This window comes from Anguilla anguilla, chromosome 12 (genome assembly GCF_013347855.1).
Source record: "Anguilla anguilla isolate fAngAng1 chromosome 12, fAngAng1.pri, whole genome shotgun sequence".
NCBI classification, from domain to species: domain Eukaryota; kingdom Metazoa; phylum Chordata; class Actinopteri; order Anguilliformes; family Anguillidae; genus Anguilla; species Anguilla anguilla.
Genome location: NC_049212.1, coordinates 3,354,804 through 3,367,455, shown reverse-complemented (window position 1 = coordinate 3,367,455; position 12,652 = coordinate 3,354,804). Strand labels below are relative to the sequence as shown.

The window sequence follows — 12,652 nt, the reverse complement described above, 5'->3', positions numbered from 1 at the left end:
AGAAAACGACAACTTTTTATACGCAATGTGTGTGTGTGTGTGTGTGTGTTCCTGACGTTTCCCTGAGGTTTTCTTGAATCAAAAGCCTATGACCTATGATAACGCATTGGCAATTGTACTCTAATTCTCAATGATAATAATAGCTTCCTGTCTTCCCACTCATCCCCAGCAGGTGGCGCTCCATGTGAGGGTGAAGCTCACTGACGTCAGCATGCTCCGTTCAAGGCAATATGTCCGCTCGAGGCAGTATGAGGACGAGGATTCCGATGAGCAGGAGGAGAGGATCCTGGCCTTGCTGGGCATCATCGGGACTGTCCTTAACCTGCTGGTGGTCATCGTCGTCTACATCTACACCACCATCTGAGGACCGTCAGAGACGGGCTCGGTCATGGTCGCTGCCCCTCCTCAACCTGCCCAAATTCAAGCAGTGTCCGTCGACGCATCCACCCCCTGCCCGGAGGAAGAAGGGACGGATAATGACCACGAACCGTCGATGACGCGGGACCACTCTTCCTGTTGAACGCCCCTCTTTTTGTACATATATTTTCACAGTTACTTCTAATGTATTCTTCCACAGTTTTTGTGTTTTGCTTTGCATCGTTCAACTAGTCTTCCGCAGCATCTCCTATCGCTTGCAGTTCACAATCTAATGAATTGCATTTATTGGTTTATTTTACGGGGATAATGCACATTAATGACATATCTGTAAATGTATCAGAGCCATTGAGGCGGATTGTTCATTCACAGCCCCTGGGCTACATGTCTTTGGGAGGAAACTGGATTACCCGGAGGAAACCCACGCAAACACGGGGAGAACCTGCAAACTCTACGCAGAGGGGATCCAGGCCAGCCGGGACTCAATCCCAAAACCAGAACAGTGCACCACTGTGCCGCCCTTCTCACAGTAATTTCTCCACCAGCGGGGGCGTTCTGTTGATAAGCACAACCAGGTTATGTCTTAAGAGGAAGTGATGGAAACTTGCTTCCAGGTCAAAAATGCACCCGCTGTGGGATCTTGCCATTTGAAAGTGCAATGGAATGCTAATGCTGGTGAACCTCTGACCAATGGGGTGGAAAAAAAGGACTTCCTAACCCACCCCACAAACTTCAAGGACAGAGGCGGCAGCCTCGACACACACTGCATTCTCAATATATTGTTTTCTACCAAAAGGCTCAAATCGGAGAAAACATGATACAAGAGGAGTTATTTGGGAAATTGTTTATTTCTTACCTCTTTTACAGTATTAGCTATTTCTTCTGGTCATTGATTTATGTGTGCTAGAGGTTCATGCTTCATAACTTGAATTGAAAATCAAACAGTATTAACAAAATATGTCATCCAGTAAGCCAGTGGTGTGGGCCATGTAAATAACTGTGAAACAGATCATGGGCCAGAAGTGTAGCACTATGATGGAATGTGACCAGGTGGATGAGGGGGCGGTGTTCCCAGCTGTGGCTACAGTGGTTTCTCGCATCCTGTGAGAATCAATAGACCTTTCTCGTGTACGCACTGCCAACCCACAAGTTTACAAATAGTAGCGTAGCAACACAAGTTCTGCCAGCTCTTAACGATAACTGACAACAATCAATGTCTGTTCTAATCGATATATCGATACAAACAGCAAAAAACGTATTAACTCACGTTTAACATGCTTGTTAGCTTGCTAGCCTGTTCTGATCATTACAAAGATTAAAATATAAATGATTCCTCTATTTTTACAAACATACCTTATACAAACACATATTAACCAAATGAAAAAGTCACTCCTGTGCTGTTTGTTGCAGAGGAGGAAGTGACAAATGTCACAATTAACAAAAATGAAAAACGTGTTTACAAAAGTGTGGAAGCTCAAAACACAGATGTTTTAATTTGCTAGATGAGCATAATGATACATTACAAAAATCGGCCCTTAACGTAAGCTTCCGGAGCGTGTTGAAATGTTGAACAATGTACAAACTGGAATGAGGGTGAAGACATTGAGGAGGTTACGTTAAGATTACAAGTTAAAATTAGCTAAATATTCTTTTAGAAAGTATGACTGTGTCAGGCTTATTTTTTAAATGTGTATCAAGCTACCACTGGTGTATTATCAACTGGCTTTTTGTTGCTAATGCTAGCCAACTGAGCATAATTTAGCATGTGTCGTGAGCTAAGAGTTGGAGCAGCAGCCATTACAAGGGACAAATGACCATGTCCGTGTGACAGGTCACATTAGCCAATCAAAGAAAAAAATATGGGCCTTGGGAAAAGTGCAATTTTGGAAAAGGGAGTTTCTGGTTTTTATACAGTCCTGTGGTTTAGCCTGGTGATTTTTTCTTATCCACAACAAAAAAATGTGAAGTAGAACAAAATTCATATTTTATCAGCACATGAGTACCATGCCACACTACATAATCAGTGCCAAAACTAGGTAGACAACTATTTCTCGAATATGAGACCTTTAGCAGCTGGCTGAGGTGTTGCTATGCTAGTTTTTGTAAACTTTGAAATAAGGTTTTTATGTCCACAGTTCGAGGATTGGGTTGTATGCTCCTGTTTTATTTCTTTTCTCATTTATATGAGCTGATAGACTATTTGGAACTTGCAATCATTCCAGAAGTTAAGGTGTACCAAGCTTCCACTGAAATCACGTGACTTCCAAGCAAACTGCCGCACTGTACCAGTAGTTTTTCCAAGATTTTTCTAGCTTGATGTGTTCTCAGCTCGCCTTGTTGACTAATCAGGTAGAGCTCCCAGTGCTTCCAGTGCTTCCGAAGCGTACTTGAGCGTGAATGCGGAGACATGCTCTGCGTGTCAAAGAGGGCTCGTCTGCCTTATTCCTGTGCAAACACACGGCAAAGACACGGCTCTCTGTTTCCAAAATTCCAAAAGTTTTGGAAAATGCAACCTATTCCTAGGGGAGAAAGGAAACAAAACACATTATACATGAAAGTATATGGCGCCTGTGTGTTGTTTCTGAGAGATCATGGGCTGGTTGGCAATTCTGAGGTAACTAAACGAGCATTGTCATATCAGCCAGTCACGATCAAACTGGACCTCTGTGATACAATTTGAACACATTTCTGAAAATGTGAATATTTCCCATTTGTGGCAAGGTTAGCAAAAAAAAGGCACACATTTGGAACAATATGAAATTCTCAACTCCAAAGAAAATGAACTGTTCTTCGCTGCGTATTCAGCCCAAACGATGGCCCTCCCTGTTGGGACTGGGTCTCCAGGCTCAGTGAGCTGACACGCTGAAGCTCTGCCTGTAAAGGCACAGAATGTTCTGTCTCTCCTTTAATGGCCCGGGTCTGCTTTGCCAGCAGCACTGCTCCAAACTGTTGCTAGGCTGCGTTTCTGTGGCGCTGAGTGCGCGTGACCAGACGACCCGCTACGTCGCCGACGACGCGTCTGCATGTGTGCTGAACAAGAGCTGCAGGAAACCATGGGAACCGGATCAGTAGCAGTGCCAGAGGTCCAATCGCTGGTGTCCAGGCAGGAGACTGCAATCGCAGAGGGGGAGGTGCAGAGAGACTGGGGTGGGGGATTTTTGGAGGTACGAATCAAAGATGGGTGTGCCTAGGACACAGGACACAGTGTGTGGCCGCCAGCTAACGGGATCCGGCCTTAGGGTTCCGTGTGTTGTGTGCCAGCCGGGGACTGGCCTGCCCGCAGCCTCAGAACCATCTGCTGCCCTTCAGACAGCGTCGTCTCCCGCTTCCCCACACAAAGAACCTGACTTAGCAATATCGCAGGGTAAAATGGCTTATCTTCATTGTATGCAAGAGTATCTGGATTCGAGTGCGTGTCATGCACCGTCCATACCAAGTCTATGAGCGATGTGTGGCCACTCAAAAGGACGGTCATGCTTCCAGAGTAGAGATGGCAGCTTTTGAGCCCTAGTACACAGTTTAGTGACGTTTTCCCAGTCCTGCGATACAATTTAACATCAAACGAACGAGGAAACAAAAGTGAATAATTCTTTGGACCTGCGATGAGGCGAGACGCTCGTCCCAGCCGCCCGACCAGACGGATGCTGGCTTGCAGTGAAACGTGTCGTCCGTGAGGTTACACAACGCCGCCATTTTTAACCCTGCCTCTCGCCTCACAGACCAGACTGTCAGGAGTGCGTTCCCCACTGAGTGTGAGGAGGACGGTGTGTCTGGCTTACACTGTACGCCAGAGCGCCATGCTTACACAACATGTATTCAATGGAGGAATCACTAGCTAGCTGTTTTTAATCAAACAAACCACTTCCTGTTTGTTTGGTTTTTTTTTTTGTTTTCAGACTATAGGGCAGCAGTGATTACGTTTTGCTGTAAAACACTAAACGTTTCTGTCTGGCTATGGGCGATCGACAGGTTTGCTTTACAAGAAGTATGTTGCCGTCTTCTTTCGTTTGTGGAAGTCAACTTTTATTTTGCAGGACTTGAGGCCAGAATCTGCTGTTTATGCATTTTGTATCGTCTGTTTGCATCCAGGACGTACAAATTCACTGCATTCTTTCCAAGAAGATTTCAGCCAGAAATCAATCATGTCATCTTCTTTCTTGATGATAGCTCTGATTGAGCATAAAAATAATCTGAAAAAAAAATAATAATAATAATGTAAAGGAATATTTTTTTAAAACTCCATTGCATGTGCATTTACCTGTACGTGTCCACATCAGAATTCACTGCTTTGAATTTCTGCCACAAAACATGTTTTCTTCCCCAAGAGTTAGAGAATTATGTAGAGTGAGCTAGTCATAGCCCACTTTTGGCTGACAGTTAAATTTCAGTTTCACTATCAATATCACTCTCAATCCTAGATTATAACTATACATACATAACATGTAGCAGGTCCAAGATTCAGCTTGTGTTCTCAATGAATTTTGCCTTGTTTATTAATTCATAAAAGCTAATGTGTTGCCCAGCAAAATAAGGAATGTTTGCCTTTCAAAACTTTGTGTGTGTTGCCAAATATCAGTTGTTCTTTCAAAGATTATTCTGTTGCCAGGAAGCAACTGCAAATCTCTCCAGTTTACTGTGTCCTGAAAATGACAATGTACTACTGCCATGAAATCAAATGTATTTTTAATGTAACATTTATATTATGAAATTATGTGATAATAAAATAAGAAAATATGCTACATGGGTCAATGACCAGCATTTCTTTTTCAGTACTCGTTTGTGTTGTTGAAACAGTTGTTACAGATTAAACAGATGACACCCATGATGTCAACTAGAAATAAGATTGAACATTTTAAACATAAAAAGCTATTTCAAATAAGTCAGGATTTTGCCGGTGAGGATATTGCATGGTAACAGTGTCAAACTCATATCCTGCCAACTTGTTGGTTGCAGGTATGATGCCCAGGTGGGACACCCAGGTGAGTGCCCAGAACTTTGTGACCTTGAAGAGTAACATATCCTCCTCCAAATTAATCATATGCAAAGAAGATGTGTACATTGCTTTGGATAAGAGCATCTAAAAAATGTTTAAATGCAGGGGCACAAGAAGATAGCTTGGGCAGGAAAATGCTAAATCATTATGTCACTATTTAAATATTAGTTGCTTTAATTATATATGTTGAACTAGGAGCAAGGGGCTTGAAACCAGATAGTTTACTACTAGATTACTTTTTAACTTCATTCAGATGATCACATAACTATGCAAAACACAGATCTATACTTTATAAAGTTTACAAAAATGCAATGTATAACACTCCTCCACAATACAAAATAAACTAAAGTTGATACGCATACCTCTGCACCTTGCGTGGTCCGGTGACCAGCAAGCTAACCTGTTAGCGACAATCTTCTCGAAATGGAGCATTTGTTTCTCTCCTGTTACCTCCAAGTCTGTCGCCCAGTGGCGCTGGGCATTTCCATCATTACAGCAGACATTTCTGCACCCACAGCGACCTCAGTTTATGAAACCATAACTACTTTCTTTAAATTATAGAGTACACAACTGAATCATTTTCAACATTTTTATTTATAAAATATAGCATTAGCATAGCATATAGTCTAAGGGAAAAAAGTATTGTTGCATACAGGCACGCTGAGAGAAGAGCTAAAATGCAGTCATTTTCCACCTAGAGTGCCACTTAGAGTGTTATGGGTGTCATGCATGATGAACTGGCTGCTATACCGGACTAGCCAGCCAATGAGATTTTGAGCATGGGAAAGGAGAGTTAATTCAGCGAGAGGCAAAGAAATATAAGAAGAAGAATCCTAGCAAAAAACAACAGTGGTCCTAAGCACCCTAGGTATTTGGTCCCTAATAATAATAATAATAATAATAATAATAATAATAATAATAATTGCACAGTAGTTAGGAAGCTGATTCAGACACCGATTCAGGACTTTCTACCTCTGGTAATCAAACAGCATGAGAGGTCAGCTCTTATACAGTCAGGCAGCTGGGCAAGGTGGTGTGGGAACCTGAAACAGGTCAACCTCATCCAGACTGAAGCACGGTTCACTGCATCAGACGTTCTGCAAGCATTATTTTTGCAGTCATCAGATTTTGGGCCATGGCTGCATTTTATGTCACACTGGCCTGTGTGTTGCAAATCTGAACAGACACGGACTGCCAAAGACATCCATTCAGAGTCAGCTTCTGTCTTCAGTCCCAAGGGCTTTTCTCTCCGCTTTTTCAACCAAAATCAACCACATACAACAGAACTTTAACTGACAGAACAGATGCCTACTCAGCCACTTTTATGATGAAAAAAAGGAAAATGAATTGAAGCCAAATTTAAGGAAATATTGACTAAATATTAAATCCAGGCCACAGTTATGGACGAATGTTGGTTGAATGCAGGCCTAAAGTGGCTGGAGCTCTGCGGACGGGTGCACACACCTTGGCCCCCCCTGCCACGTGAGGAGCGGGCAGCTTGCGGAGCCAGGGGCACATCTGCTCTGGGGGTCGCACTGCACACCCCTGGGGAGGGCGGGGCTGGCCCGGGCTGGCCCGGGCTGGCCCGGGCTGGCCCCGGCTCACGTCCCGGTTAGCCAGGGGAGCGTCGTGCGTCCCTTGCCTGTCGTGGGTGTGCCCAGCGGGGGCGGCAACGGCCTCCGTCCACACAGCACGCTGCTGGGAAAAAACCACGACGCGCCTTTGACCTTTCACCCCCGCGCACGCACAGAGAGACGCCCCCACATGCTGAACACACGCCCCCTGCCCTGAGACAGCAAGAGCGCCCTGTGGGCTGCCAGGGGGTGGTGTCAGGTGACCTGAAATGGAGAACCCCTGCATATTCACGATCAACCACGAGATTGAGTGCCATACCACCTTCATAAACACTGCCTATATCTCATGGTGGGGCGACATAGCTCAGGAGGTAAGAGCGGATGTCTGGCAGTCGGAGGGTTGCCGGTTCGATCCCCACCCTGGGCATGTCGAAGTGTCCCTGAGCAACACACCTAACCCCCTAACTGCTCTGGTGAATGAGAGGCATCAATTGTAAAGCGCTTTGGATAAAAGCACTATATAAAATGCAGTCCATGACAGTTAACCAAAAAAAAAAGATTTTAAAAGATTGTGCGGTGTGTCCTGCTGATTTCATTAAATTACTAAGCGATGATAATTTTTTTGTTTGGATCTAACATTGCTTTGACTGGCTCCACAGAAATTAAGTTCGCTGTTTAGCTATTTAATTGGACACTGGATAGCTCTTACAAAACCACACACACTGATTAGAAGACTGAATGTAGAATATGGATTCCCATGATGGGAAAAACAATTCACCTAGGGTGCCTAGGGGGCTCCGTAATTGTGTGTTCACACAGCTGAAGTTTTTTTTTATTGTTGCTGTTTACCGCTGTCGGCCATGGACAATTTCATGCCCACTATGTGAGCCCTGTTTCCCTCAGGCTATTTTTCCCGTGCCTTAGACATCGGCGTAGAACCCAGTGTCCTGTTCCGTAGTCGCAGAGCTTGCAGGAGCTCTTATCCAAGCCCCCTCACGCTCTTTCTGATTTCGACCTGTCGCGCGTTTACACAGCGGCCTGTTTTCGGCAGCTAGCTCGGCTGCTCTACGTCCAGTACAACGGTCCTGTCACTCAAACCTCCCGCTCAAACCGCTCGGTTCCCTGAACACTGCTCAATTAGCTGTCAATGGCTTGGTGTCTATTGGGGAAATTAAGACAAACTGCTTTACATATGGGAGAAAAGCAGCATCCCTACTGGGACTGGAACCACACATTTCTAGAATCTAGCACACAAAATCTACCTATTCCAAAGTTTCCCAATACTACTTGTAAACAAGTTAATTCAAACCATGAAATAGAATGTCCTTGTTTTTATTTAAGTTTTATTAAACCTGGTAGGTCAAATGACAACTCTTTCTTTTGTAGTATAGACCTGAAGAATCGAACTGGGTAGGGAAGGCAAGGGATTGTCTCGCCAGTCAGATATAAAGAGAGAGAGAGAGCCAGTATAATGAGAATATAACCAGGACACTGGGTTTTAAACCCCTACTCTTTCAAAATGAGCCATGGGATCTTTAGTAATCACAGGACATCATTTCATTTTGCATCAGAAGGAACATTCTTGTCTTGTGAGGCCAGATTGGGGAAGGCCAACGGCGTGTTGAAATTGTACATACATGATATTCACCAGGAGAGCAGGATTCCATTATTTCCTAAGGAGTGGCAGATCTAATTTCTAAACATTCTACCTGTGCTTACATCAGCACATTTGATTGGCCCCAAAGGCAGCAGTCTTGCATAGAAATCCCCACAGAGAGAGTATCTCGGGCATAAGGAGCCATTACTGGCCTATAATGGAGGTATACTGGGGAGCTGGAGCCAGTTTTGATTGCACAAGTCAATATTAAAGGGGGGTTGGGGGGGGGGGCTAGACTAATTGGAGCAAGAGCCCCTCTAGGGACACCTTGGGAGATAATGAGCCCTCTCCCTCACTCCAGTCGATAATCTTCTCACTAGCAATGTTTTCATCTTCTGGCTTCTATGCCGCGCCCCATCCTGCCCTCTGCTCTGTTGGTCCTGTGCCAGCTCTCCAGGATAACTACCAATCGTGAGGTCACAGGAGGTCTTCCGTCAATGCACCCGAAAAAGCAAAAAAGGTTTCCACCGAGAGACGCCTCATGGCTAATCTGTAAAACACCCGTAAATCCTACTGGTAGCAGTTCTGGATGTCCTCTGAGCAGAGTCCACCCAGTCAGTTGGCTCTCCAGAAGACATTATATCCCAAATGCAGTAGAACCTTGATTTGGGCTTGGGAAGTAAAACAGGATATCCTGGATTCCTTGAGACACTACTACAGTGCTATGGGGAGTCACTCCAGGTTGGTCTTCTGGGCTTTCTGTCCTCTGTGTCAGGACTCAATCTGATGATGACTGATGGAGTTATAAATAACTCCTAATTGACTCCAAAGGGTCAGGGCTGGAAATTTTGCGACCCTCTGAAATCCCAGGTGCATGCTCCTGCTAAAGTTTTCGGTGTGATCATTGGAGGATGCGACAGCTGACTGGCAGGTAGTCCACCCCCCAGTATGGGCCCAAACATGTTCCATCCCTTGGGTTTCAAGAAGCCTGCATAAAAAGGATGGACAGGGAGCCCCTCAGCACATTTTAGGATAAAAGGTTCAGTGATCCCACCATTGCAGTCACAACCCTTTCTTGGACCTGTAGAAAACTACGTGCTTCAGTTGGACAGCTCTTTGTAGCTAAGTTCTACCTGACCTCATGTGGTCCAGCGATTCAGAAGAACAGAGTGATCAGATATGGCTGGACAGCATGTGAGAACTCAAGGGAAAACCAGCTCTTTGGAGAAGAGGACCACCGTGGGTTCACACAAAATAAATGAGGTAACATTTGTCATTGTAGTTATTTTTCTAAATAAACATCACATTCCACTTGTTTTTTTTTTTTGTTTGTTTTTTGTTTTTTGTTTTTTTTTGAGTAGACTGCAGAACATTCTATTTTTGTATTGGAAAGAATGCATTCAGGTGGCATATTGCCCACAAAACACAATTATTTACTTCCCAGTACAGAGGATTACAGCAGTAGCTGGCCTGTTGTTCCTGTGACATCTGCAGTGGAACTGATGGGTAGGGGAGGCTTTTGTACCTTGGGGCAAATTTCCTTGTTTTGTTCATCGCCCTGTGAGGTCTACTTATTTTACTTACTCCTGCCATCTAGTGGGGAAATTGAAAACCTGTCTCTCTTCCGTACGCATAAAATTATATTTTTTAATTTTTTTGCATAAACTTGTCGCGTTCACGTTTGGAACAGTTAAGATATGATTTTCTGTGATAAAGGTAAAATGGAGAGGGGTGTGTCTTACAGCATTTTCCGTTTTTAATTTTTTCAAGAAACACAGTGCTTTTGATCACTTACTGTAGTCTTCTATCTGCAAAGTGGATCTCATTTAAGTGTCACCCCATATGAAACTGACAGCTCACTGGAATTGAAGGGTAAAATTATTTGAAAACATTCATGAAAATTTGATAGGATTACATACTGACTGAAATGATGAATTACATAATCTTGCCTACGTGATGTCGAAAACCTTTTTAACACAGAAAAATAATAAAAACATTCTTCATACAAATTTATTGGTGAAATAAATCTTAATTTAAACAAATTTTTGTACTGTATATTACTGCATGCAAGAAAAGAAATGCATTAACGACCATAAAAGGCCTTCTCCTGAAAAAGGGATTTAACCGGAAATTAAACTGAATGCATCTGGAATTGAACCTCCAAAGATTCTGAAAGGCAGTTATTCAGAGAGGAATGACAGAAACTGATGAAATATGTAAAGGCTGACAGAGTATTCTAGCACGCATTTTCAACGCCATATATACACAGACGCAAGGGAATTACATTACGCAAATGAGCTCACAACTGGGCCCACAGTGAACCCCGAATCCCGAGGCTACAGTGTCCGTGTCCTGACCGGTACTCATTTTTTCTGTCCGTTGTTCCCCCCCAGCCAGTGAGTGAGGACACGGAGGGAAACGCAGCCCCGCCCGGGGGCATCAACAGCCCCTGCCTCAGCCACGAGTCCGCCCAGGACAGGGAGGAGAGGATTGCAGGCACCCTGGGAATCGCAGCATCCGTCCTCAACCTGCTCGTGGTGCTGCTGGTTTATGCCCTCACCCCTGTCTGAAACCCGGGGCTAGTGCTTGGTGGGCCCTGGCCAGCAGAGCAGGACCCTGTTCCATTACATTACAGGCATTTAGCAGACGCTCTTATCCAGAGCAACTTACACAACGTTTCACGTTACATTGAATCCACTTATGCAGCTGGATATATACTGAAGCAATGCGGGTTAAGGGTGCCTTGCCCGAGGGCACAACAGCAGTGTCTGGCCTGGAAATCAACACCAGCTCCTTACCCATTATACCACACGGACGCATCGCCGAAACAGGCCAGGGTCATTTGTGGTGCATCGTATCGAATTATCTCATTAGTTAAATTTGCGCTTACTCCATTTCAGGAATGTGATTTACAGTTTGATTATTTAACCTGGCACTGAATCATCTCTGATAGCTGCCTGCACCTGCTCTGCTATAAAGGGGAGATGAATCGCACACCGAAAACAGGATCACACTCCACACTCCAGCGAGGTGACGCTGCCCTTTGCAGGATCACATGACATAACAATTGAACAACTGAAATTGACAAAAGCAATATTTTTCAAACTCTCATAATATAACCCATTTTTTTTATTTTGGGGTTGTAGATCACTAGGTTATTATTATTACTCACGATTATGTAAATTCTACCATTTTCAAACTCTTCAGCAAATGATTTTACCCGCAACTGTACAGAAAACTTCCTTAATAGTGTTCACCCTTGCATGGCCAGGAAATCTGAGCACACTGACATGCCTTTTGAATGCAGAGTAGGATACACTTTCATGATTCCTTTGCATGCTGTGGCTTTGCTAATATTTTCTTTTCTGTGGCTTTAATGTTGTTTCTCATTTTATTTATTCTTAATATTTCTTTGTCTTTGCCCTGTTTTCATTTTCTCATTTTTAGTGCTGTATGCACTGTGTAATCTTTCATGATGTTTTCTTTGCTCTTATTTTGTTTGCTTTTATTCTTTCAAACTGTGAAGCACTTTGCTTTGCATTTTATTGGTGAAAGGTGTTATACAAATAAAATGTATCATTATTGTATTTTTTAATAAATAATAATAAATTCAAAGTCAATATTAGTTACATGAAATAAGTACAGTGATAGAGCACATGGTAATGAGGCATGGCACTCGGTACAGGATAATTTAGCAGATGAAGTGCAGTGTAAGATAGCCTACTGGTCAATGCAAAATATCTTGACACTCTTCGGTTAAAATTGACTTCACAGACTATTTAAAAGAATGTATAGAAATGAGTGCATCCAATCGTAAATGTTCTTGAATTTATGCCAATTTGCAGCTGCAGAATACATGAATGAAGAGCCCCCTTTCTGATAACTCTGAGGGAGGATAAGGATCTGATACTGAGATTATACTGGGGGGTTGATTGATGTATAGGCTGGGGTGAGACTGAGGATGGTTTTGTAAATGAATGTGTACCAGTGTGCTAGTCGTCTGTTACGAAGTTGTTGGTCTGTCCTTCGCTGAAATAGCTCCAGTATTAATGACTATTGAAGCCAAGCACCTGCATACAAGTTAACTGCCCTTTCAAAAATTAATATTTTATT

At 43.5% G+C, this 12,652-nt stretch overlaps 1 long non-coding RNA gene across 1 annotated transcript in view; it reads left to right on the top strand.

Moving 5' to 3' along the window:
• LOC118210388 overlaps positions 1-5,114 on the top strand; it is a 34,578-nt gene extending 29,464 nt beyond the window's left edge. The window contains exon 2 of the long non-coding RNA XR_004761848.1: positions 170-5,114. This is a non-coding gene — a long non-coding RNA (uncharacterized LOC118210388). The remainder of the gene's footprint in view (positions 1-169) is intronic.
• Positions 5,115-12,652: the final 7,538 nt, after the last annotated feature.